General features: G+C 40.5%; 1 long non-coding RNA gene across 1 annotated transcript; it reads left to right on the top strand.

The window, feature by feature from the left end:
- LOC130916034 (uncharacterized) lies at nucleotides 1-24,893 on the top strand. Its single transcript, XR_009063221.1, has 3 exons — nucleotides 1-534; nucleotides 3,020-3,248; nucleotides 24,815-24,893. It is a non-coding gene; the product is annotated as an uncharacterized LOC130916034 (long non-coding RNA).
- The last annotated feature ends 134 nt before the right edge of the window (nucleotides 24,894-25,027 follow it).

The raw sequence follows: 25,027 nt of genomic DNA, 5'->3' as shown, positions 1-25,027 counted from the left end.
TGCCGCAGCGCTGCTGCGTGACTGCCGGTGTAGGCGCACTATAAATTAGCGTAGCAGTCTAGCAGAACGAATCATCTAAGCATTCTCGGTAGGACGGAGAGTCAGTGAACGGGAAGTGACATAACTCAGTCTTGCCCCCTGCCTGCACGCTGGCTGCTTATTGGCCACACGTGGAAGTGAGTGACAGACGCCCTGATTCTGTTTCCGCTCCCTCCCCTGCCCGCGATGAGGCTGGCGTCTGATTGGTCGTGTGCTATGTCAGTAGACGCTGCCGCTTGCTCAACGCCCTCCCACGCAGATAACAAGGCAAGCCCCAACTTCATAGAACGAATCAGTGCAGAAGGTGATTAGTTCGGTCTCGTTCACCCAAACAATTCGTTCAAAAAGAACGAATCGTTCACGACCGATACAACACTAAGCAGTCGAGCAGAGCGTACATGAATGAGGAAAAACATCTGTCCTAGAGTTTTTAGCGTCACACGGCGATAAATGCGGAAATTATCTGCAATGTGTGGACCCTAAATCCTCACGGAGGTAAGTTAAAAGGAGCAATGTAACTCATGTTGCTTTTATTTGCTAAAAGAATAAGCTAACCGTTATTAGCGATTAGCGCGTGCTAACATGCTAGCACGAGTGAAAACCTTATTTCCTTGTAATAGGGAATGGGACGTACTACGTCATTGTTTGGACGCGCCTCCATGCTGGCAATATGATTCACTTCCGGGTCGGCAGACTCAATGCGGATTGTAACGTGTGGTCGTGCTAAGCTAACTCTTTCGGTGTTTTAGAAAGAAATTATGGGTGTGTATTGTTGTGTTACCGGGTGCAACAGCTTCTCCTACGACTAAAAAAAGGGCGAGGAAAACTGGACTCACTTTTCACCGTTTTCCTGCATGGAGGACCAAATATCAGATCACGAAGGCACGACAGATGGCTGGGGCGCAGCGGTTCGTTGGAAAAGCATTTCTCTTGATCATATTTCTGCTGGAATGAGAGTGTATTCCCCTCATCTCTACTCTTGTAAGTTGAATGATTTATCCGTTTTGGTTTCAATACGTTTTTTTTTTTGTTTGTTTTTTTTACTGTTGTGTAAATCTGCCTCGGTAGCAATGCTAACCTTCTCCTCCTCCTCACCTACCTGTTGTGTTACTAGGAAAACCTGCATATGAAATGCTGACAACACATCCCGATTGGTCACCATATCTCTTCTTGGGTTATTCTGAGGTCAAGCGCACCACATCGGAGCGTTATGAGAGGTTGGAAAGGCGAAGAGTGCACGCTGAAACTTCAGTTTGCTCTGCTCTTACAAACACGATCCCAAGTGTTGTTGTGAAAAGTCAATAAAATATGAATACCAAAACATGACTTGAACAACTTCTTGACAAACTGTAACTGCTTGTTGTTTACTTCAGGTCTTCATAATAAACAGGTGTAATAATTACAAAGTCAGGTGACTTAATTTTGTTATTCTATTTGGAATATGCATTGACAAGTTTTGGACAGTGTTGTAGACAAGAACTGGGACTGATAAGTTGCAATAGATTTATTTCAAGTAATGCAATTTCTCCAATACGATATTTGAATTGACAGTTTAAAATCTTTAAATTAGTGCAAACAAGGCCCACCCTCTGACGGTGGCAGCAAATATTATATAATTATAAGTAATACACAAATACAAGATCACAATAAACGTGTCTTTGTCAAAGCAGTTTAAAACACTATTTACTGGCCTTGGGTAAATTGCCAGACAGGATAAATATGTGCTTTAAAGTTCTTGCATTTCCATTTTAAGTATTGCAAGTACTAGTCTCCAACACAGTATTTGAACTGACAGTTTAAAATCCTTTTAGTACAAAATGGCCCACACTCTGGCAGGGGGCAGCAAATATTATAATACATAATACATTATAAAAAGCTATATACTATATAAATACAAGATCACAACAAAACCTGTATTTTTTCAAAGCAGTTAAAAAACATCCAGTGGCCTTAGGTAAATAAAGGTGTATAAATATGTACTTTACAGTTCTTGCATTTCTATTTTAGGTATTGCAACTTTTCCAACACTATTTGAATTGACAGTCTAAAGTCTCCATAAGTGCAAATAAGAATATTATAATTTAAAAATAATAATAGAATATATAAATTCAACATTACAATGAAACGTGTCTTTGTCAAAGTGGTTTAAAAAAAAAAAAAAAAAAACGTCACTGGCCATAGTTAAATAGCCAGGCAGAATAAATATGTGCATTAAAGTTCTTGCATTTTCACAAGTTAAAAGCCCGCAGTTCATCGACGAGAAGGGCAGACCCAGATGGCGTCTGCTGCAGGGGCTTGTTTGAGTCCGACACAGGACAAATGGAACCACTCCATTGAACAAATTTTCTTTGTCAAATGATCCAAGAAGAGAGATGGTGACCAATCGGGATGTGTTGGCAGCAGGTTTACCTAGGAACACAACAGGTAGGTGAGTCGTAGTAGGCGAGCATTGCTACCGAGGCAGATTTACACAACGGTGTAAAAAAACAAAAACGTATTGAAACCAAAAGTGGATAAAGCGTTCAACTTACAAGAGTAGAGATGACAGGAACACACTCTCATTCCAGCAGAAATATGATCATAAATGCTTTTCCGACGAACCGCTGCAATCCAGCCATCCGTCGTACCTTCGTGATCTGATATTTGGTCCTCCATGCAGGAAAACGGTGAAAAGTGAGTCCATTTTTCCTAACCCCTTTTTTTGTCGTAGGAGACGCTGTTGCACCCGGTAACGCAACAATAAGCACCCACATTTTCTTTCTAAAACACCGAAAGAGTTAGCTTAATACTACCACACGTTACAATCCGCATTGACTCTGCCGGCCCGGAAGTGAATCATATTGCCAGCATGGAGGCGCGTCCAAACAATGACGTAGTACGTCCCATTCCCTATAGTGTGTGTACATTTTGCCGTTTTTGAACTCTGAAAGACTGCACTGATTATTTTACGCTGGCTAAGTGTAAATATCTGTTTGTCAAGGGACACGACGTGCGGGCTCCTTGGACATTTTTCGTTATTTCGATAATTTGCTTGAGGACCACCGGAGGGGAAAAACAGGCGTCGACGACGTGTCGGGCTGCGTGCATCTTCTCAGCGTTCTCAACGGCCATCAGCCATCTTGCCATCCACTAGAGCCCCATCTCTCATCTGTTTTTCTTCTTCTTTCTAACTTTTCCATCGATCTCTATCTCAAGAACATCATCTCACTGTGAGTACTGAGACAAATAGAAAGTGCACGTTACCGGTATTTTGTTTGATGTTAAAGCGAAACTGTCACTAAGTTTTTGGCCTCAACGTTCCCAAGCATCGACTCAGGCCTGCAACGTTTTTTTTTTTTTATGGGTGGGAAGTGTTTTTCCTTTATACATTATTTGATTTTCTGTGTTTATATGTGAGTAAATGACAAGTTCCAAGTATTTCTGTTGTGTGAGTTAAAAGAAAATATACGTTTTTATTTAATCAAAGACTGAAACTTTATCATTATTTCTTAGTAGGGTAAATATTAGGGGAGGTACGTACCTTGGTGTTGAGGTCACGGTTCGGTTCATTTTCGGTACAGTAAGAAAACAAAATGCAAAATATAAATGTGTTAGTTGTTTATTGCACACCTTTGTGCTTTCAACAATGGGAACATTAGCCTATACAAAGCTAGAATTCTGCTAAAAAAATAGCGGGTATTGAAAGATAATCCATCAACAATTTGCCTTTCAGAACCTGTATATTGGTTAGCTTTCTTTCTGAAACAAAGAAGAAAAAAGAATTCCTGTGCTAAAGAGAAAAGCAATCCCAATGACAAAGATTTTAACATGTATTTTACAAATGAAATGCCTCAATGAATCATTTTTTTCCTTATGAACGGTTTTCAAAAGCTTTATTGGTGGATTTTCTCAAGTTAAAGCACCACACAGAAATTAATAAATTTAATTCTGTAATTCTGTGTTTTAGCTCATTTCAATTTATTTTATTTAAATGGGCTATTATTTATTTTATTATGTGTTTATATTTTACAAATGTGATGTAGTATTCAATTATATTGTATATTTTATGTTGTATAACTTTAGTTCCTATGTGAATATTAGTTCCTACTTGTTTTGTTGTGGTAGGAGGGTTTTGTATTGAACACGGGGCCGTGTTGGTTATTATTATAGCAGAGAAGACAGCAGTAAATCAACAAAGACAAGTCAACTGTGCCCCGATCTACCACTCAAGAGATCTGATGTACTCAATAAGTAGGTTACGCTTGCATATTAGTTTGAAAATTGACTGGATCCACCGTATTTTTACACGAGTGACTTCTGGTCTGCCCGATCCTAGCTACCGGTAGTAGTATTGAAGCAGGAGGGTCGCGTCTCGCTTCAAATAATCAACTCTGCTGTTCTTTTCGCGTGCGTCATGTTGAGCCGCTTCTGGGACGCGTCTAACACGCGGCCACACTGCGACTGGTGTGCATTGGCTGATTGACTTTAACGCCCGCGTTTCACTGCATTCTCGCGGCGGCCACGTTGTCGCGCCGTTGACGTTTCTGGGTTATACTGTCCTACCGTGTTGGTCGTCATTATGTAGAGAAGACGGAGTAAATATAATCTACGCAAAGAAACTAACCCGATCGACTCACAGCCTCGAAAAGTAAGGGTTACATTACGTCAAAAACTCGTTGGGTACGCCTCCGTTCCGAACCGAGCACCACGTACCGAAAGGGTTCAATACAAATACATGTACCGTTACACCCTTAGTAAATATATTAAAAATTCTACTAAGTGGCGGCACCAAACCATTTAAGTTGTTTTTCCATATTTTTTCCATTCTAGAAACTGCACCACTTTCACTAAAAATTCGAACCCAGAGCCCGCCCAGCGTTTCACGTGGGTAGGGGCAACACCTAGTCAAAACCTTGCAATCACTCTGAATTGAGATAAATAGCTTACGTCTGTTGACTCATCCAAAGCCAGAGAAAAAAACGGTGCCGCATTTATGTCCTTATGTCCTGCTGAAAAGTACGATACTCCTCCTCTTTTCTTTTTGCCATCTTCTCAAAGGGGTTTCTAAAATTAGATGACAATTCGGAAAACGAAACTGAAAATGAGGAAAGTTTACTTCCTGATCACACGCACATTTTCGAAAGCAAAATACAGCAACCCCACTTGAACAGTGTCTCTGCCTCATCTGCGGCGCCTATGGTTGATAGATAAATAGATAGATAGACACAAAAACATGTATGTTTGCCACTATCCCACAAAAATTACTGCGAACCGGCTTTCTAATTGTTGGTTTTAGTATATGGACTACTTGTCCCATGATCACCCTGGGCTCACGCAGCCAATGGCATGGGACTTGGGGGGGATCTAACAAAGCACATCTAGGTTGCTATTTGATGATATCTTGTGCGAAGTGCGCGAGTGTTGTCGGAGCATTAAATAAGTTAACATACACCGTAGAAGTCAAGTCTGCTCATGACTGCACAACACCAGCGTATGAAATGTGACCGTCGACGTTTTCGTGCAATGCACAAAGGAGTACAACAAAACTTTTTTTTTTTTTTTTAATAATTAAAGATTTGTCCGCGATCCAGATGCAGCCGTCAAAAGAGCTATGGCTCGCAAGCCATAGGTTCCCGACCCCTGCGCTAGCGTACGGAAGGCGCGCAGCTGCAGATTTCAGCGAATCACCAAAACAGTTATGTAATCGAGTTCCTACGGCACCACTGAAAGTCCCTACCTCAGAGTAGGGACTAAAAAGGTTCTCAGAACTCGAGTTCTTGGTCCCTAGTTCCTACATATGTGAACACGCAAAATGACGTCATTGTCCCTCAAAAGGTTCTAGGAACTGTGGAGAGTTCCTACTGTGCGAAAGCGGTTATAGTTAACATTAGGAACCGATATATAGAGCCTACCCACCAACGTCATAAAACCACGTGCTCGCTGTATGGTTCCGCCCACTTGTCCGTCATTTTGACTCTGTATTAGCATTGTTTTCAATTGATGGCAGAATTTAAAATGCATTTCATGGAAGACCCGTTGCTTTCTGATGCCGCAAACTCACTGGATCTGTTGCATAAAAGGCGTTATGAGGAAAAGCTTCGTTCTATACAGTCGCCAGATCCATATTTGATGCCCAAATCGATATTTTTCGACCCACTGTCTTCGCCCTGTCTGCCTGACATCTGCTACGCTGATATTTACAATTATCTTGTCCACACAAAATAAGCCTATTCCCACGAAAATTTGAAAAACTTCAAGAGCTTGGAGGCTTATAAATACTTCGTTGCTGGTTGGGTGAAACAGGTCCTCGTTCGGCAGGAATCTATCTTGTGCTTGGAAAGGTGAGTTACGAAATTTTCAATTCAAAATCTTTTGTTATTGCTAACATCCACTGTCAAGTCTAATGTATTTCATGTCGTTTGTCAATGGAGTTAAGGCTTTTAATGTTTATATGGTTTAGCGATAGCACTTTCACGACATACATACGTGTATGTTGTCGGCGATTAGCCTAGCAATGATCTTAATTGTGGTTATTTGTCAGCCCCGTAGACGAGGCCAGTTTCTTTCACTTGGTACCAGCTAAATATTATTAAAAAAAATAACGATGGTGGAAGAAAGGGAAGTCACAAACATCTTGAATTTGAAACTATGTCGTACTACGTCGTATGTTGTCGGCGATTAGCCTCGCAATGATCTTAATTGTGGTTATTTGTCAGCTCCGTAGACGAGGCCAGTTTCTTTCACTTGGTACCAGCTAAATATTATTCAAAAAATAACGATGGTGGAAGAAAGGGAAGTCACAAACATCTTGAATTTGAAACTATGTCGTACTACGTCGTATGTTGTCGGCGATTAGCCTCGCAATGATCTTAATTGTGGTTATTTGTCAGCCCCGTAGACGAGGCCAGTTTCTTTCACTTGGTACCAGCTAAATATTATTAAAAAAAATAACGATGGTGGAAGAAAGGGAAGTCACAAACATCTTGAATTTGAAACTATGTCGTACTACGTCGTATGTTGTCGGCGATTAGCCTCGCAATGATCTTAATTGTGGTTATTTGTCAGCTCCGTAGACGAAGCCAGTTTCTTTCACTTGGTACCAGCTAAATATTATTCAAAAAATAACGATGGTGGAAGAAAGGGAAGTCACAAACATCTTGAATTTGAAACTATGTCGTACTACGTTGTATGTTGTCGGCGATTAGCCTCGCAATGATCTTAATTGTGGTTATTTGTCAGCCCAAAACCCCCTAAGTATATCTTAAATGCATCTTACCGGATATAAAATGACTACTACATAGTCTGTGGTGATTTTTTGGTGCCCAGTTTTCACGTCGAATTGCAGCCGTCCATTTCGCTCTCCTCTTTGGATCCCTCGGAATACGGTAAAACTTCAAGTCTCTCCTTCCATCTTCTGTTAGTGCAACCAACAGCCACACACGCCTTCACCATTTTGATTATTAATGTTAAGGAGCAGAAAAACACGCCGTAAATAGGAGAAATGTACGTAGCCGTAACAGGTTAACACTATGTTTTGACGGACAAGTGGGCGGTACCATTCAGGAGAGCGGAGCTGTGACGTCACGTGGGTAGGGTCTATAAAAAAGAGGTAGGTGGTAGCTGTGCCAATAACAGTGAAAGATTTCCAATTCATTTCAACTGAGGGCAATGACTACTGCCAGGCCTCCCAGTTCAAAAGAAAGAACAAGAAAATATGATTTAAGTCTACTCTGATCAATATTGGATCACCCCAAGTGTAATCTCATCATCACAGCATGGGTAACATCACTTGTGTTTGTTGCAGCTGGTAATGATTCAATGCATACAAGCTAACAGTTTTTGTTAGTACTCTGACATTCCCAATAATGATCAATGTAAGGGCTGTTAAAAATCTTCTGTTACAATCCCTTCATTTTATTAATCCCCACATCTCATCCAGGAATTTCTTTGCTGATTCCTAGCTGATTGCGGGATTAGGTTTTTGCATGATATGTTATCAATCAACTATCATCTCACTATGTTATCTGTTCACTTTATAGCATACTAGTATGATATGCTTTCAAAGCATGGCCTTGATTTTTCCAGTACTGACACGCATTGTGCCCAAAGGGGACCTCAATAAAATGCTATTCAAATCCTGGATGTTACATGCCCTCGTTGGTGCCACATTGCCAAGAGATTGCGTAGATATTTGAATGAGAGATTAGGCGGTGGGACTCAATCAGCCTCCGGAATGCCACGCTTCCTTTAGAAGTGATTAGGAGGAGAACGCACCATGCAGAACTCTCCTGCAGCTTTCAGCTCACGGATTTTAGGTTTTGATAATCTCTTATTTGGCTTAATTAGCAGATAGGCGTGCCATGCACTCAGTCAGGTATGTGTTGTACTAACAGAGATGAACCGTTCTGGAAAATGTATTTGCCTTTAATTGTTTCTCCTGTTGTTTCCCCTCTACCTTTTTAACACACAAAGGCAAGACGGGTTACCTTTTTCTCCTACTGATTTTGACTTCACTGTCTGATAATGAGATCGAAATCTCTAACTAAACATACTGCGGATTTTCAATTTCATCAAATACCCGAAGGATCCGGATTTACTGTACAGTAATCCCTCGCGACTATGCCGTTAACGTTTCGCGAATTTAGTGCATAGCGGGGTTTTAAACAATCTTCATCAAAAAATACAAATGGAAAAATACGCATCGTTTCATTTTGAGGTGCACGCATTTGCTGCGTTCATTGTTTCGCAGCAAGGCAGACATGACTCGGGCTTTGTACATACCCACGGGCACTCATAGAAGGTGATTGGTTCCTGCTGCGAGATTGACACTTTAGAGCACCATTGCAGCCTCTCCGACCAATGAGACCGCCAATAAGAGCTGATTGGCTGTGCACTATCGCAGCCTCCCCCATTTTGACAGACTGACGAGTCCACCAATAAAAGTGGCTTCATCTCATGAGCTGATTGGTTGCGTACCATCGCAGCTTCCCCTATGCTGATTGACAAACCATAGGACAAATAGGAGTGGATTTATTCCGTGAGCTGATTGGCTTTGCACATCACAGCTTTACCCAGCCTCTTTCCTTGTTTTATCTCCAGTCTCACTGGGGAATTTCAATAAGAAGACTTCCCGGGTCATTTTCAGTGGTACTTTTCTCCGTGTTTACCCACTTTGAGGGCACCCAAAGCCCACTACAAAACTCTACACACTCTGGGGGAATTTTAACCTTTTTTATATTATCATAAAAATTTAGGCGAGAGATGGGGAAAGACATTTATTTTTGCATTTACATTTTAGATGTAGTGAGATTATCCAGAAATCTTCAACAATAACACAACTACCGGTATTTACTTATTCATTACCAAAGATGTTGTCAAGTTCAAATATAAATCCTTCGAATCATGCACAAAATAAGGAGAGGCACTCAACTTGTTTGAACAGCTTGCAAGGAGAATGGCGGGAAGCTATACAATGCAATACTAAGACTACACGATACAGTTTCCACAATTGTTCTAATCCCAAACCCTCTGTTCCCTTTCTTTTTATTTGGGATGTCCCTAACTACAAAGGCGCGTCTTACCTTAAAATGAATTGAGGAGCAAAGCGAGAACGGCACCCAGTGGATGTTTTTCAATGTGTGCGCATGTAGGTGGAATTAGTACAGGTGTGTTAAAACATTTAAACGTGGCAAAACGCATTTTGCAAATCAACTAACCAACATCTGCCGGTTTGAACCGGTGTTACGACAAAGCAATTTTTATTAAGAGCAAAGCATATTTTTTTTAAGGCAATCATTGTTTTAAGCAAAAATATAAAAATGCTTTATAATGATCTCATCATTTCCCTCCTTTTGCGACAAAAGCATCATCAGAAAGACCCTCCTAAAAACGCTTTATTCAATCGAATCATTAAACTTTTCAGCGCGTATTCTCAAAAATGGGTGGAAGTGGTGGCTGGAACAGGAACTCAGGAAGAGAAATGTCATCGTTATCATCATCATCATCATCATTGAATGGGACTTCAAACTTGACAACGGCAGTATGGGCACCTGTGTCATAGTCATTATTTTGGAGAAGTAATGGATACACTTTTTGCGATCTAGAATTTGTTGGGGCCATAGCAATTTTAATAAGTCTGTTAAGCATTGCAAGAATGCAGGGAATACAAAAACCACATAATATAAGAACCACAAGAAACACAGCGACAGAGACAAGGAAAAAAAAAATACAAGAGACTTATATTTTCCAAAAGTCACCTCCTACCGCTCAGACAATGCGGGGGTGGTAATCCCAGAGTGCTCCTTCATCTTTCGGTTCAGGGTGCCCAAGGTTCCGAAGGCCTTGGTCAGAGACCCGTCAGGGGCTATGCTATCAGGGATACATGTACAACACTGGTCTCCGAACATGGACACAACAGACACCCTCCTTTTCAGCCAAGAGCATGTCAATCGCAACGCAACAATGTTGTTTATGACGTTCAACTGCTCCTGACTAAAAAATGAAAAAGAGTAGAAACAAACTTTTTTGTTGTTTTTTTTTTACAATGAAAGATGGTAATTTAATCTTTGTGTAAATTCTGTGTTCATGTAGCCATAGAACACTGTGTTCATGTAGCCATAGAACTCAGTATTTCTGTGGTACTTGATAGAAGGGGATGTCTTGTGACATGTTTTGTGGTGAATGAGTTCATATGAAACAAATGTTGTTTTTTTTTCTTTTAAAGGTTGCTAGTGCATTCAGAGAAGTTTCTGACTTTGCAACACTAAGTACAGTACAGTGTTGTTTCCGTCAACGATGACTGTCATGAAAATATTTCGTCAACACATTTTTTCATGACGATGACGACACGATGACGCGCTAAAAACGTGTCTTTGGAAATTATAACATGACGAGATGGATGCCAGTTGTCATCTGACGAGACGAGAACAAGATGAAAATTCACCTTAGTTTCCGTCATAGGTTCACAATGTGTGACATTTTCTTATCGTTTGTGTGGTAAGCACGCATTTTAGCAGTGTTTGGTCGTTTCACTTATGTGATGTGCTGCGCCCCCCGCCCCACACACCGGAGAGTTAGCGTGTGCCCATTCCAGGCTCCTTTTGTGAAATGTGTCAGGTGCTGCTTGGTAAGTTTTGCTTTCTTATCTTGGCTAGATCTGCCATGTTGCTTTAGCCTTTAGATATACAGTGGGGAGAACAAGTATTTGATACACTGCCAATGGGAAAACCATCAAATACTTGTTTTCCCCACTGTATGTGATAAGTGATCATCATACACTAAACTAACTTGTTGAGTTAGCATAGCGTTTGCGTTAGTGTAAGCATAATGTTTGCATTAGCATTTAGCACACTGAGTGTCTTCTTAGACAGCTCGAAAACGTTTTACATACAGTCCGTGGCGTCCAAGTGAGCTTAATTAATTGCAAATAATGTGCTGTTTTCCTGCTGAGTGTGTATCATCATCATGAAGAATGTGATGTCCTTGTAGACTACAATATGTGCTCGTCTGTCAATGTCAAACCTTTTATCTACGAAATTTGTCAGAGTTTGTCAACTAAAACTAGGCGAAGACGAACACATTTTGAAAATATGACGAAGACTAATATGTGTTTCCATCCAAAAGACTAAGACAAAAATTAAAAGGGCTGCCATAAACAATACTTGTACAGTAGCTCTGTTAATTTGGGATAATCTACAATTGTCCATGCAGTTTTCAAAACAAAAGTCAATGAAAGAGGTGTGATAAAAAAAGAAATCATATTTTTAACCTCTTATCAGTATTAAAATAGTTTCATTCGCTGTTAGTGTGATAGTAAAAATATGTGGATAAGTTATTCTGCCAGACATAAAAAAACAACAAAAAAAACTATTGTATTTCTGGCAATTTGTGATAGTACAACTTCAAGAAATATGATCATTGGTAATTACAGTATTTCAAATTTACAATTAAGCTTGCTTTTGAACGTCATTACAACGGACTCATGAATGTAGCCAAAACCAAACATGACGTTTCACACTTTTCATTCCACATACTAACAGTTTTTTGAGGTTGAGTGTGCACATTTTAAACATGGATCCAACGTCATCATTTGGTTTTGTAATCCAATTTGATTGAGGGCATTCCTGTTGAACCAGGGCTGCTCGTGCTAACTCGATGGGGCCCTGTGATCCAGATGGGAAGCAACACAGCCCTTGGCTAAACAAATCCTCCTTTGTTTTGGGTGTGTGTGTATGTGTGCTGAGTGATCTCCATTGAGAGGGGGGGACTGGTAAACACTGTGAGCTCTATGGAGCTACACATTGTAAACACACAGCGCTCATTAACTATAATGAGATGTTATGAGCAAGCCTTGAGCTCATTGTGTGCCTTCTACTGAAGAACCTGCCTTGCTATTGTTGTTGTTGTTGTTTATGCAAAGTGAATCGTGGGTTTTAAGCATGGGGGGTAGGAAAAAAAACAACAACAAAAGAAACAGTGCATTCCTCTCATAGTTTTCGTGCACTAATCAGCAACATCAGGGGAGCTGGTTTAGAAACACCTCACTTGCTCTCCACGGCTACCTTTCATGCCCTCTCTATGCCCCTTTCAAGTCATATTCGCTGCTATTCATGTATCCTAATTCCTGACTAGGTTTTAAAAGCACAATTTCAGCAGTCATGAACATCTACTCTTCTTCCAACAGTTAATTAGAGCTTGGTTTTTTTTTCTTCCTTTTTTAATGACGATGACACCGACCCATGCCGGGCCACCGTGACCTTTCTTTGGATCTCCAACCCTGGTGGCATTCCAGCCGATCATGCCCTGCTTATCGTATTTCCTCAAATAGCGGCTGTGGGGGTGTTTAAGTACTCAGCAGCAGAGAGGTGTTCATTTGAAAGGCTGAGTTTACGGTATTTGAGAGGAGTATTTTATTGTGTTATTATACAATGGATTGTAAATTAACTTCCCATTTTAATTCATTATGAAGTATTGGTTCCAATCAATAAAAATGCAGTAAATTAAAAGACCATGCAATGTGTATTAATTCATCAATCGTTCACTTCACCGAGGTTAGATAGTCAAATATTTACTCTAGCCTTCAGTTGTGTAGTTTTTCCTGTGCTGTTTGGGTCATCGCGTTGTTAGTAACGGCGTTAGAGTATAACGGCGTTTCTAACAGTGTTATTTTTTTTTTCAGTAGTGAGTCATCTAATTAGTTCGTTTCCCCATCTTTGCAACACTGTTACCATTACTGTGGATATGAAGGGGGGGGGGGGTGTTGCAGCGTTACTACACACAGCTCACAACCGCCTGTGTGAGAAGAGCAGAGCAGGAGGGGGAGGAGGGAAGGTGGGTCGTGACGCTGTTGCAAACGCAATGATGATTGGCTAAGAGCATTAGCATAGCATTCGCGTTAGCATTCGCATTTAGTGTGGTGAGTGTCATCTTAAAAGTGTGGGTAACTTTTTATTTTTTATTTTTTATTTTCTTTTTATACAGAGCATTTGTGACATCCCGGTGAGTACAATTAATTCAAAATAATGTATTGCTTTTCCACTGATTGTGCAGTATCATCACCAAGTTGGCGTTGTCCTTTTAGACGCTACTATATACATAGTAGTGTATATACAGTGCCTTGCAAAAGTATTCGGCCCCCTTGAATCTTGCAGCCTTTCGCCACATTTCAGGCTTCAAACAAAAAGATATGAAATTTAATTTTTTTGTCAAGAATCAACAACAAGTAGATGCAGCCAAGAGGCCCATGATCACTCTGGATAAACTGCAGAGATCTACAGCTGAGGTGGGAGAGTCTGTCCATAGGACAACAATCAGTCGTACACTGCACAAATCTGGCCTTTATGGAAGAGTGGCAAGAAGAAAGCCATTTCTCAAAGATATCCATAAAAAGTCTCGTTTGAAGTTTGCCACAAGCCACCTGGGAGACACACCAAACATGTGGAAGAAGGTGCTCTGGTCAGATGAAACCAAAATTGAACTTTTTGGCCACAATGCAAAACGATATGTTTGGCGTAAAAGCAACACAGCTCATCACCCTGAACACACCATCCCCACTGTCAAACATGGTGGTGGCAGCATCATGGTTTGGGCCTGCTTTTCTTCAGCAGGGACAGGGAAGATGGTTAAAATTGACGGGAAGATGGATGCAGCCAAATACAGGAACATTCTGGAAGAAAACCTGTTGGTATCTGCACAAGACCTGAGACTGGGACGGAGATTTATCTTCCAACAGGACAATGATCCAAAACATAAAGCCAAATCTACAATGGAATGGTTAAAAAATAAACGTATCCAGTTGTTAGAATGGCCAAGTCAAAGTCCAGACCTGAATCCAATCGAGAATCTGTGGAAAGAGCTGAAGACTGCTGTTCACAAACACTCTCCATCCAACCTCACTGAGCTCGAGCTGTTTTGCAAGGAAGAATGGGCAAGAATGTCAGTCTCTCGATGTGCCAAACTGATAGAAACATACCCCAAGCGACTTGCAGCTGTAATTGGAGCAAAAGGTGGCGCTACAAAGTATTAACGCAAGGGGGCCAAATAATATTGCACGCCCCACTTTTCAGTTTTTTATTTGTTAAAAAAGTTTAAATTATCCAATAAATTTTGTTCCACTTCACGATTGTGTCCCACTTGTTGTTGATTCTTGACAAAAAAAATTAAAATGTTATATCTTTATGTTTGAAGCCTGAAATGTGGCGAAAGGTTGCAAGGTTCAAGGGGGCCGAATACTTTTGCAAGGCACTGTATATATATATGTATATATATTAGGGCTGCAGCTATCGAATATTTTAGTTATCGAGTAATCGACTGAAAATGCTATCGATTAATCAAGTAATCTGATAAAAACATTTTAGCAATTATATTAAATTAATTATATTAGAGCAATTATGAATATAGATGAGAAAACAAGACATTTCATTTAATATTGAACCATTTTCAGGCAATCAATGTCTTTATTTTCGATGTACATTGTTGAAAACAGCCAACAATTGCATCTTAAATTTGACAAAAAAAAAGACTAATTCACTGCTTTCACTCAAAAAACTTTTAGAGCTTATAAAAAAAAAAAAAAATGTCTTACCTAAAAACGTCATTACGCTTGATAAAACACATCACTTAAAAGTTAGGTGTTGTTCCCACGTGTTTCAATTGAATTTCCACCTGTGTCAAGCTTAGACGTTCTAGTTAAGTTATAATTTAGTCTAAACTGTAAGTCCTGATAGGATTTTGAGTTTTTGCAGTGTTCAAAATAAATGCTGTGCTGTATTGGCGCACATTAGGCACCAGTGCTACTTGGTGTTTTATCCAGAAATGACTAGTGAGCTAAAATTGACAGCATTATTAAGTTTTTATTTTACACCCTAAACACTCTACAGCGCAGTTTTCACAGATTAAATAAAGCCTGTATGTAAGAGCTAGCCACGCATCGACAGTGGTCATAATGAATAGAAACCTAGCCCTCCGCAGGGATAAGGTTACGTGAGCGAGTGACAGTAACGTTAATCTTATTTATGGGCGCTGAGAAATGTACTGCTTTAAGATGGCGGCTGTTTTATTAACGCCGCTGGGTCGGTCATTTCGCATCTAGTTCTACGTACATGTGATATCTATGACACGCATCAAGACGCTACCTGCTACCACCGTAGCAACATGCGGGTGTAGTTTTTAGCAATGTCGGCGCAGTTTGTAACGGCTGTCGGCTACAGTGTTTTTTTTAAATTTATTTTTATTTTTTATTGCTTCTTCCTATACACACGTGACAGCGTTGTCCTGCATGAAAAGTAGTCTGGGCAAAACGTGATGCTTAGAGCTGGCAAAATTAAACGATTCCTCGAGGTGGATAAAATTACTCGGATCAGTTTTTAAACTCGAGTTACTCGAGTTGCTCAAGTATTCGTTTCAGCTCTAATATAATGGCTAATTGTATTGTGAACCCCCACTGGATGCCATAATAATGATAAATGTAACAACTTCAGGGATTTCCAAATAAACATTCTGGGAAAAATAAGTGATCAACTTCAACTGAAGTTATGGAAAAAGTGCCTATATTGCACCACTATGTTTATTTTATAATTCATTATTTTTAAATCATTTGTTGTTTATTAGAGGTGCACGATAATTATGGGTCCGATAATATGAATTATTATGCAATCCCAATAAATCTGATAACATTATTAATAGGCCTGATAATATATAATATTTTTGGCACAGTGTCAGTGGATTGGGATGTGTGCGTTTGTTTCCAATCCTGTTTTGCCATTATGCAAAGTTTGGTTACTGTTTATAGAGGCCGAATTTTTCCATCACTGAGTGATAAACCTTACTATGACAATTGGCAAATGTTTGGGTTTTACAATGTTATGTTTACAAGTTTTTGAGTGGCCTTTTGGTTATGGATAGGCTTGGTTTCCGATATAATTTCCTATTAAGAAAGTTGTTTCATGGACCAAGACCACAAAAGTCTCCTTTCCTGTTGCACCAAATGTTTTATCTGCTGACAAAGCACAATACCTGTTGGGTTTATGTTTGTTTTAGTTCAGTGCTCATTGTTCAGGGGAACACATCATCAATGATATTGACTGATTGATTGTGACTGACTCAAATTATATTTGAAAAAAAAAAATATGGGCACTTGATTTGAAGTCAAAACTGTTCTTGTCTTTGCTTTGGTCATTATAATAATGTTTATGTCATCATGAAAATTCTGGTTAGGTAAAAGGCAAATCTATGCTGAATCTACCACTAGAATTGACCTACAGGTTTTCAAAAATCCCAGGTGAATATACATTTAAAATTATATATATACAGTATATTATTGGTTATCATATTGGCCTTGAGGAGCAGGAAGTTATCGATATGGGTATCGGTTTCAAAAAATGGATATCGTGCACCCCTATTGTTTATTTAAATTTTTGCACCATGAATGCAAACGCTCTGCTCACATAACAAATCCCAAGCATTTTAATTTGAAGACATCTAATGGTCAATAAGCATTACTGCTTTGCTAAGCTGTGACTGACCTTTGCACCTAGGCAGAAGGCTTATACTAGTACATTCACTTTGAAGGCAACATGCATATTGTCGCAAAACCGATAATCAAAAACCAATGTCGATATTTTCAATATTTTATCGGCGATATTATCGGCACCCATTACATCGGACAACTCGAGTTATGACTTTATATATTTTCTGAGTAACTCTACTGGCTTAAAATGAAATGCATTTATTTATTCAACTACAAGACACTCCCAGCAATTAAATTGAGACACGGCTGATATTTCAGAATATACCAAAGCTCTCTTGGTAATGACACCTTTCCCAGCATGCTCCCCTGCATTCGTCATTTAGAGACACTCAGGGGGGCTCTCCGCTGTTGCATTTACGGGCCTAATTACCCCAAAAGTGCCACAGGACTCTCGCACGTAACAGAGAGGGGTCTGGGCATCACCACACACGGCTGGCCAACGAGTGGCTGCACCTTAGGCCGTTAATTGCCACCCCCTGCACCATTCTCTGTTTTTTCCACCAACTGGACCCCTTCCCCTCCTAAACTGATTGGGGAGAGCTCAGAATAAGCTGACAGTTGGCTGCGATTCCTCAGCCACATGCAGCCTGACGCCCGCTAATTAGATGCTCCTATAGGATGGTTTACATTAGAAAAACATTTGTGCAAGACCATGAGAGATGCCAGCTTTTGTTTGGAGAGCTCGCGCACACAAACACACATACACACAAAAGGAGACATTTCCAGACTTTGTGCGTGCTTTCTGCGTGGATTTGTATATCTGTGCACATAATGAATTTTAAATCCTGTCCCAGAGATGGCTCTTTGGAAATAAAACCTCCTTAAAGTTAATTGGCTTCATGAACATCATTAACATATTCAGACTTTGGCTTTGGTACCTCCGCCAAGCATGAAAGCATGTCATGACAATAATGACAGTATTGTTTGTCACTCACTGGTATGTGTGTGTTAGCATGATTGTGCTAAAACTGCAAAACTGGTTTTCACAGTGCTTTGTGGTTAGGACCATGTACTAGTCCTTCTAAAAAAATAGCATATTGTGATAAAGTTCATTATTTTCTGTAATGTACTGATAAACCTTAGACTTTCATATATTTTAGTTTCATTACACACAACTGAAGTAGTTCAAGCCTTTTATTGTTTTAATATTGATGATTTTGGCAAAAAAATTAGCATATCGTGAAAAGGTACTCTAAAGAAGCTACTAACCTAATCATCTTAATCAATGAATTAACTCAAAACCCCTGCGAAAGATTCCTGAGGCTTTTAAAAACTCCCAGCCTGGTTCATTACTCAAAACTGCAATCATTAGCAAGACTGCCGACCTGACTGTTGTCCAGAAGGCCATCATTGACACACTCAAGCAAGAGGCTAAGACACATAAAGAAATTTCTGAGCGAATAGGCTGTTCCCAGAGTGCTGTATCAAGGCACTCAGTGGGATGTCTGTGGGAAGGAAAAAATGTGGCAGGAAACTCTGCTCAACCAAAAGAGGTGACCGCACCCTGAGAAAGATTGTGGAGAAGGGCTGATTCCAGACCTTCGGGGACCTGCAGAAACAGTGGACTGAGTCTGGAATAGAAACATCCAGAGCCACCGTGCACAGGTGTGTGCTGGAAATGGGCTACAGGTGCCGCATTCCCCAGGTCAAGCCACATTTGAACCTGAAAGAGCAGCAGAAGCGCCTGATCTGGGCTACAGAGAAGCAGCACTGGACTGTTGCTCAGTGGTCCAAAGTACTTTTTTCAGATGAAAGCAAATTTGCATGTCATTCGGAAATCAAGGTGCCAGAGTTTGGAGGAAGACTGGGGAGAAGGAAATGCCAGAATTCCAGTGTCAAGTACCCACAGTCAGTGATGGTCTGGGGTGCCATGCCAGCTGCTGGTGTTGGTCTACTGTGTTTTATCAAGGGCAGGGTCAATGCAGCTAGCTAACAGGAGATTTTGGAGCACTTCATGCTTCCATCTGCTGAAAAGTTTTATGGAGATGAATATTTCATTTTTCAGCACGACCTGGCACCTGCTCACAGTGCCAAAACCACTGGTACATGGTTTACTGACCATGGCATTACTGTGCTCAATTGGCCTGCCAACTCTCCTGACCTGAACCCCATAGAGAATCCGTGGGATATTGGGAAGATGAAGTTGAGAGACAGACCAAACTAGGTGGATGAGCTTAAGGCCGCTATTGAAGCATCCTGGGCCTCCATAACACCTCAGCAGTGCCACAGGTTGATGCCGCGGCCACGCCACGCCGCATTGAAGCAGTCATTTCTGCAAAAGGATTCCCAACCAAGTATTGAGTTGAGCTGATATAATTAATTGAAGGTTGACTTTTTTGTATCAAAAAACTTTTTTTGTATTGGTCGGATGAAATATGCTAATTTTTTGAGATAGGGATTTTTGTTTTTTCTTGACTTTTTTGCCAAAATCATCAATATTAAAACAATAAAAGGCTTGAACTACTTCAGTTGTGTGTAATGAATCTAAAATATATGAAAGTCTAATGTTTATCGGTACATTACAGAAAATAATGAACTTCATCACAATATGTTAATTTTTTTAGAAGGACTACATAATGACAAGTCACAGTTTTGGGTTTTAGCAATGGAAGTATCACACCACCATTTGACTTTCCTCACCCCAAGGTTGTTACACTTCTGAAAAACTAACAAAACGTAACCTTGGTACTGCAGCTTTGAGTATGTGTAGTGTATTTCATGACCCCCTTCATAACGTTGCACAGCATGATACTCTTTCACTTGCAAATCATGTCCAAAAAAAGTTACTGTATTTGTTTTAGACAAGGCAGAATGGTTGACAAGTGGTCAGCACGTCTAATTTACAGTGAGGTTCAGGCTTCCATCTTCAGTTTTGGCTTGTGTGTGTAAATTTATGTGGGTTTTTTCTATTCTGGCCTCTTCCCACATTTTTTAAATGTGGATGTTTGTTTCATTGAAATTCTAAATTGGCTACAGTTGTGAACTTGAGGGATTTTCAGAATGTACTAGTATATGTGCCATTGGTTGGGCTTTGAATCACAAGCATTTGACCTTGGTGTGTTCTCTTTAGTTTTTATTGAAGTGCGTTTTTATCATTTTGCCAACTAAAAGCCATGGTGGTGTATAGATCCTTTGCCTTTGTCCACCATGCTTTTTGATACTCACATAAGTGTCCCGTAACAATACGCTTCACACCAGTGAGGCCGTATTTCCATTAGGTCTACCTTTATTTTCTATTAAATTTTCTGAATAAAAGCACAAACCTTCCCCGACGTACCTTTTCTTGCTTATCAGCCCAGCCATCGTTGGCCCTTTCAAAGCCAACAAACCCAGTTTCAAATGGGCTTGTTCGGCAGGTGACAAGATGTAGCTCATTTCACTCACCGACCCGCAGCAAGGTCATCGCTCTCCCGGGTTCATTTTGTAGGAGGAGGACCGAAGGGAGGGGGAGGCTGCCACAGAAAAAGGGCTTGTCCTATTGCCTGGAGGTCATTCCCAAAGCCAGTCATCATATTCAGCCGGATAAGGGAATTGCTGAGATAAGTGTGTCTGTGGATGTGTTTCAAATTATATATAGACACTGCGGCTATACATGCATACAGTACACACTTCTCAGGTTTGGCTGCTTTGGTCTGCCAGAATTTTTGTGATTGCGATGCCTGTATGGATTAACAAAGTCAGTCAGTTATTAGCATATCCCCACCGTTGGCTATTCTGGGGATTTTCTGTAATAAGAGGCCCTTTTGTACTTTTGCCTGTCCTCTTGTGTGGCTGCCGGGCTTGTCAGCCTGATAGTTTAATCAGCCGACATGTCACAACCGATGCTTGAGTGGAACTCCGGCCCTGTAAATGCAGATTTATATCTAAGTTACATCATTGAATTACATTTTCTGTCTAAATAGAGAGGGGGAAAGCTTGTGGAGGGGATGTAATAAAACTAATCTACATACAGCTTTGGGTGGATAATCACATCTAATAAATGGAGACTCACGCCCCTATTAGCAGGAAAACGGCGTGGGAATGACGGAGGACATTTTGAGGAGTCAGCTGTGCTTGCTAATTGTCTCATTCACCCGACGCCCGAGTGTGTTTGTGTGAAGACTGTGCGGCCCACGGAAGTTCCACCACATGTGTGCGGCAGACCCCACTCTAAAGCCCGCCTCACTCATTTGTCAGGGTGGCTTAGGATCAATAAGCTTGATTTATTGCCAGTGAAGATGCACCCACTCTCTCAGTGTTCACATGTTTTAAGTACTCAGTGGTAAGTCAAAGTTTGGAAAAAAAACTCCAACTCATTTGGAGTGATTTGTTCCAGAAGTCAATATTGCCACCAAAACAAATGCTTTTTAACAGCGCTGTAAGTAATGTTAACAAATAAAGTCACCAGATCCTTCATTCTCACAAGTTTAAAGCAGATGGATTCAAATGCACAGCACCAAATATAAAATAATGTTAAAAAAAAAAAAAGTTGGTCAATACGATATCTTCCAGAAACCCTGTGTTCATCCTCCGATTGCTTGAATTGGATCATATACAGTGAATCACAAAGTGGGTACACCTCTCGCATTTCTGCAGATATTTATATGTTTTCATGGGACAACACTCATAAAATGACACTTTGACACAATGAAAAGTAGTGTGTGTGCAGCTTATATAATAGTTAATTTATTTTCCTCTCAAAATAACTCAAAATATAGCCACTAATACCCAAACCCCTGGCAACAAAAGTGAGTACAAACCTTAGTAAATACGTACATCCCTAAATGTCCAATTTGAGTACTGCTTGTCATTTTCCTCCCAAAATGTCATGTGACTCGTTACAGGAGTGCTGTCAGCATTACTGAAGAGATTGAAGAGGTGGGGGGTCAGCCTATTAGTGCTCAGACCATACGCCGCAATCTACATCAAATTGGTGTGCATGGCTGTCACCCCAGAAGGAAGCCTCTTCTGAAGACGGTACACAACAAAGCCCGCCCGTGTCATCAGACCATAGGACATGGTTCCAGTAATCCTTGTGCTTTGTTGACATGTCTTCAGCAAACTGTTTGCAGGTTTGCAGTTTACAGTAACAATGTAAGAGAAAATGGCCTGTCACATGACCATTGTACAGCAGGGGCAGATGGGTAATAATTGTCTCCTTGGCCCTAAATGTCTGAATTTCTGACTTGTGTGACACAGCTGTCGACATGCGAGCCTTCACTCAACAACAGCACATGCTTGTCTTCACCTTAAGCCATTTAAGCTATCTCAATTCCCTCTTTTGCTTTGCTCTCTGATAACAAATGAGTTTAAAAAAGGGAGGACCATCTGACCCTTGGTGTGTTTAGAAGACTTTGGAAGTCTGTGTTTCTCAACATTACCACCATAACCGAGGGGGTGCACACCCCACAGAGATTAAAAAATAATCAATTTTTGTGAGACAGACAATGATGAGGGAACAGTTTACACGGCAGACGCGGCGACAACGGCGTCATCTTGCAATAGTCGTGTAAACAAATTGTTACTTTGCTATCAAAAGCTATATTTTTCTTGTTCATTATATTTTGTAAAAGGAAAACATTATTCATATTTTTGGGATGTAACTAATGCAAAAAAAAGCTGTGTTGAAATCAAAGTTATGTTTGAAATGTATGCATTTACAAAAAGCTCATTTTCTCAGTTTTTTCATCAGAAATTGGAAAACTGCTCAAACCAAGCTATTTTCTAATGCTGATTTCTAAAGAATAGAAAAAGATATGAACTTACTTTTTTCTGCTGAAAGAAGAGAGTCTAATCTTTCTTTTGGTGGGGTCCATGTTTATATAGCAATAGAACAGAATTTTCTGCGGGCCTTGCAAAATCAGTCAAAATCCAGAAAAACGGCCGCGAGTGAAGGGCCTTGCTCTGGTGAAAATGGCTGGAAGTGAATGAGTTAATTTCTCCCTTTGATTTTTTTCACGTTTCAAAATGCATGCATGGTACTAAAAATATAAATATCACCTTAATTACCTAATTACCTTAATTACCTAATCCCCGAACAAATCACTCCTGAGACAATCTTTCCTGTTGGTATGTGGTACAACTTTCTTACTTTTTCAACTCAATGCTGCGTGTGTGTGTTTGTGAATAGCTCCTCTTAATGTGAGCAGCCCCCTGCTTCAAGGGGAGACGCAGTATTTGCCCGAAGTGACCTGTCAATACCATTTTGAGGTCTATGGTGGAATATTGTCTGATCAACTTTCACACCTCTATTCTTTGTCGTTAATTGTTTGTATATGATAGAGACAAGGGGAAATGTGACAAAATGCCTTTTACTGGAAGTGTGGAAGCTTTTCCTCATTACCTCCAAAACTAGAAAATGGTTGGCTCAGCTTCATCCCTGCCTCACTCCATGCTATAGTGCTGTTTAGATAATTGATTGACAGAGTGACAGGTGTTCTACTCATTTAAAGGCTTTAGCTTTTAATCGTATAGCCCTTTGTATTTCCCAACCATTGGCCTGTGGGCTACAAATGGGTTGAAAAACACTTGCCAAAGTGATGGAAAAAAACAAATCCTGGTCTTTGGTTGAGATTCACACACAACATCGCACACAGAACACTGAATTATTCAGCGGCCGCCTCATGTCGTTTTACATTAATGACAATATGATAGGGATTTAATGAGGCATTATCCATTTATGATTTTTTTTTCCACCTGACTTATTAACACCACACCCACCAGGTAAAAGTTAGCTTTTTAATTGGCGGACAAGCATTAGGAACATGATCTTCATGGCTACTTAATCACTGCTCGTCATCAATTATTGACTGTAAATGCTTCCACTGAGACACCCCCCACCCCACACGCACACTAGACTCACGCTCCCTCACTCAAACACTCTCGCTCTCAAACTCTCTCCTCACACACACACATTTATGTGAATGCACACATACAGGCACGACACAGGCCTCTGTGCTTCAAAATGACACGTTTGGGTGAAATTCACAGCGACATTATCATCATCTCAGCTAAGTGGGCAATCTCGAGGCTCCAGTGTGCCGTTAGAGCGCATTTTTTTTTTTGTTTTTTTTACCCCAATTGAACTGTCGAGAAGCAATGCAAGGCGATGCGAGGCGTGGCGAGGCCCCCCGGGCATGCTGTCGCTGCATTACCTCGCTAACTGGAGACTCCTGTTTCACCAGAGAGCTATCACATTTCATAACATGGAAAAATAACACTTTAGCAAGCAGGAGGGGTCAGGTGGGAAAATGGCACCTCTAAATGAGGGTTAAGGCCGTATCATTGTCTTGCTCACCGCCGCTCGCTACCGCCTCCAATAATTCCACTGACCTTCGGCGGCATGAGGCTGGTTCGACATGGAGGGGTGAACTGCCGGGGAGGCGATCCTTTTCACGGTGCTCCACTCCCCTCAAAATGGCTTTTTTCTTTTCGCAGACAATCATCTGATACGCGGGCTGAATAAAATCACAGATTACATAAGAAAAGGTCCTCACTGCCGCACACTACCATGATAAGGCTGCACCTGAAGTGACTGCTCTCACCGAGCAGTCATCATCTCCCTTATCTGCTCCCCTTCCTTCCTGCTTCCTTTTCTTCCGCCTATTAACCTCCACTCTTGATTTAGAACACCCTGATGGTGCCCGGCCAAGCAGATTAATATGTAAATGTCTGTAAAGCTTTATAATTACAGAAGATTAACTGTATTGTGGTATAATACAGGAGAGAGATGCTGAATTCTGTTCATTCCCAGGTACATAATGATCTTTTTTCCCTCTTTTTTTGCCAAAGGAAATACTTCAAGTCAAGCTCTTAATCACAAACAAGTACTGGGCCTTGAAGGCTACAATATGACAGAGACTGGCAACATTCCCTGATCTGTTCGGTAAGGAAAAAAAGTAACAGTAAAACAGGCCTACATGTGGTTTGACTAAATGTCAGAGTACAAAAATAAGTCTTAAATTGAGATTTAAATATTTCTATATACTTTAGCTCTTATATCCA

Source organism: Corythoichthys intestinalis, chromosome 1, assembly GCF_030265065.1.
Source record: "Corythoichthys intestinalis isolate RoL2023-P3 chromosome 1, ASM3026506v1, whole genome shotgun sequence".
Taxonomy (NCBI): domain Eukaryota; kingdom Metazoa; phylum Chordata; class Actinopteri; order Syngnathiformes; family Syngnathidae; genus Corythoichthys; species Corythoichthys intestinalis.
Note: the sequence above shows the minus strand (reverse complement) of the source record. Positions and strands in the feature narration are given on the sequence as shown.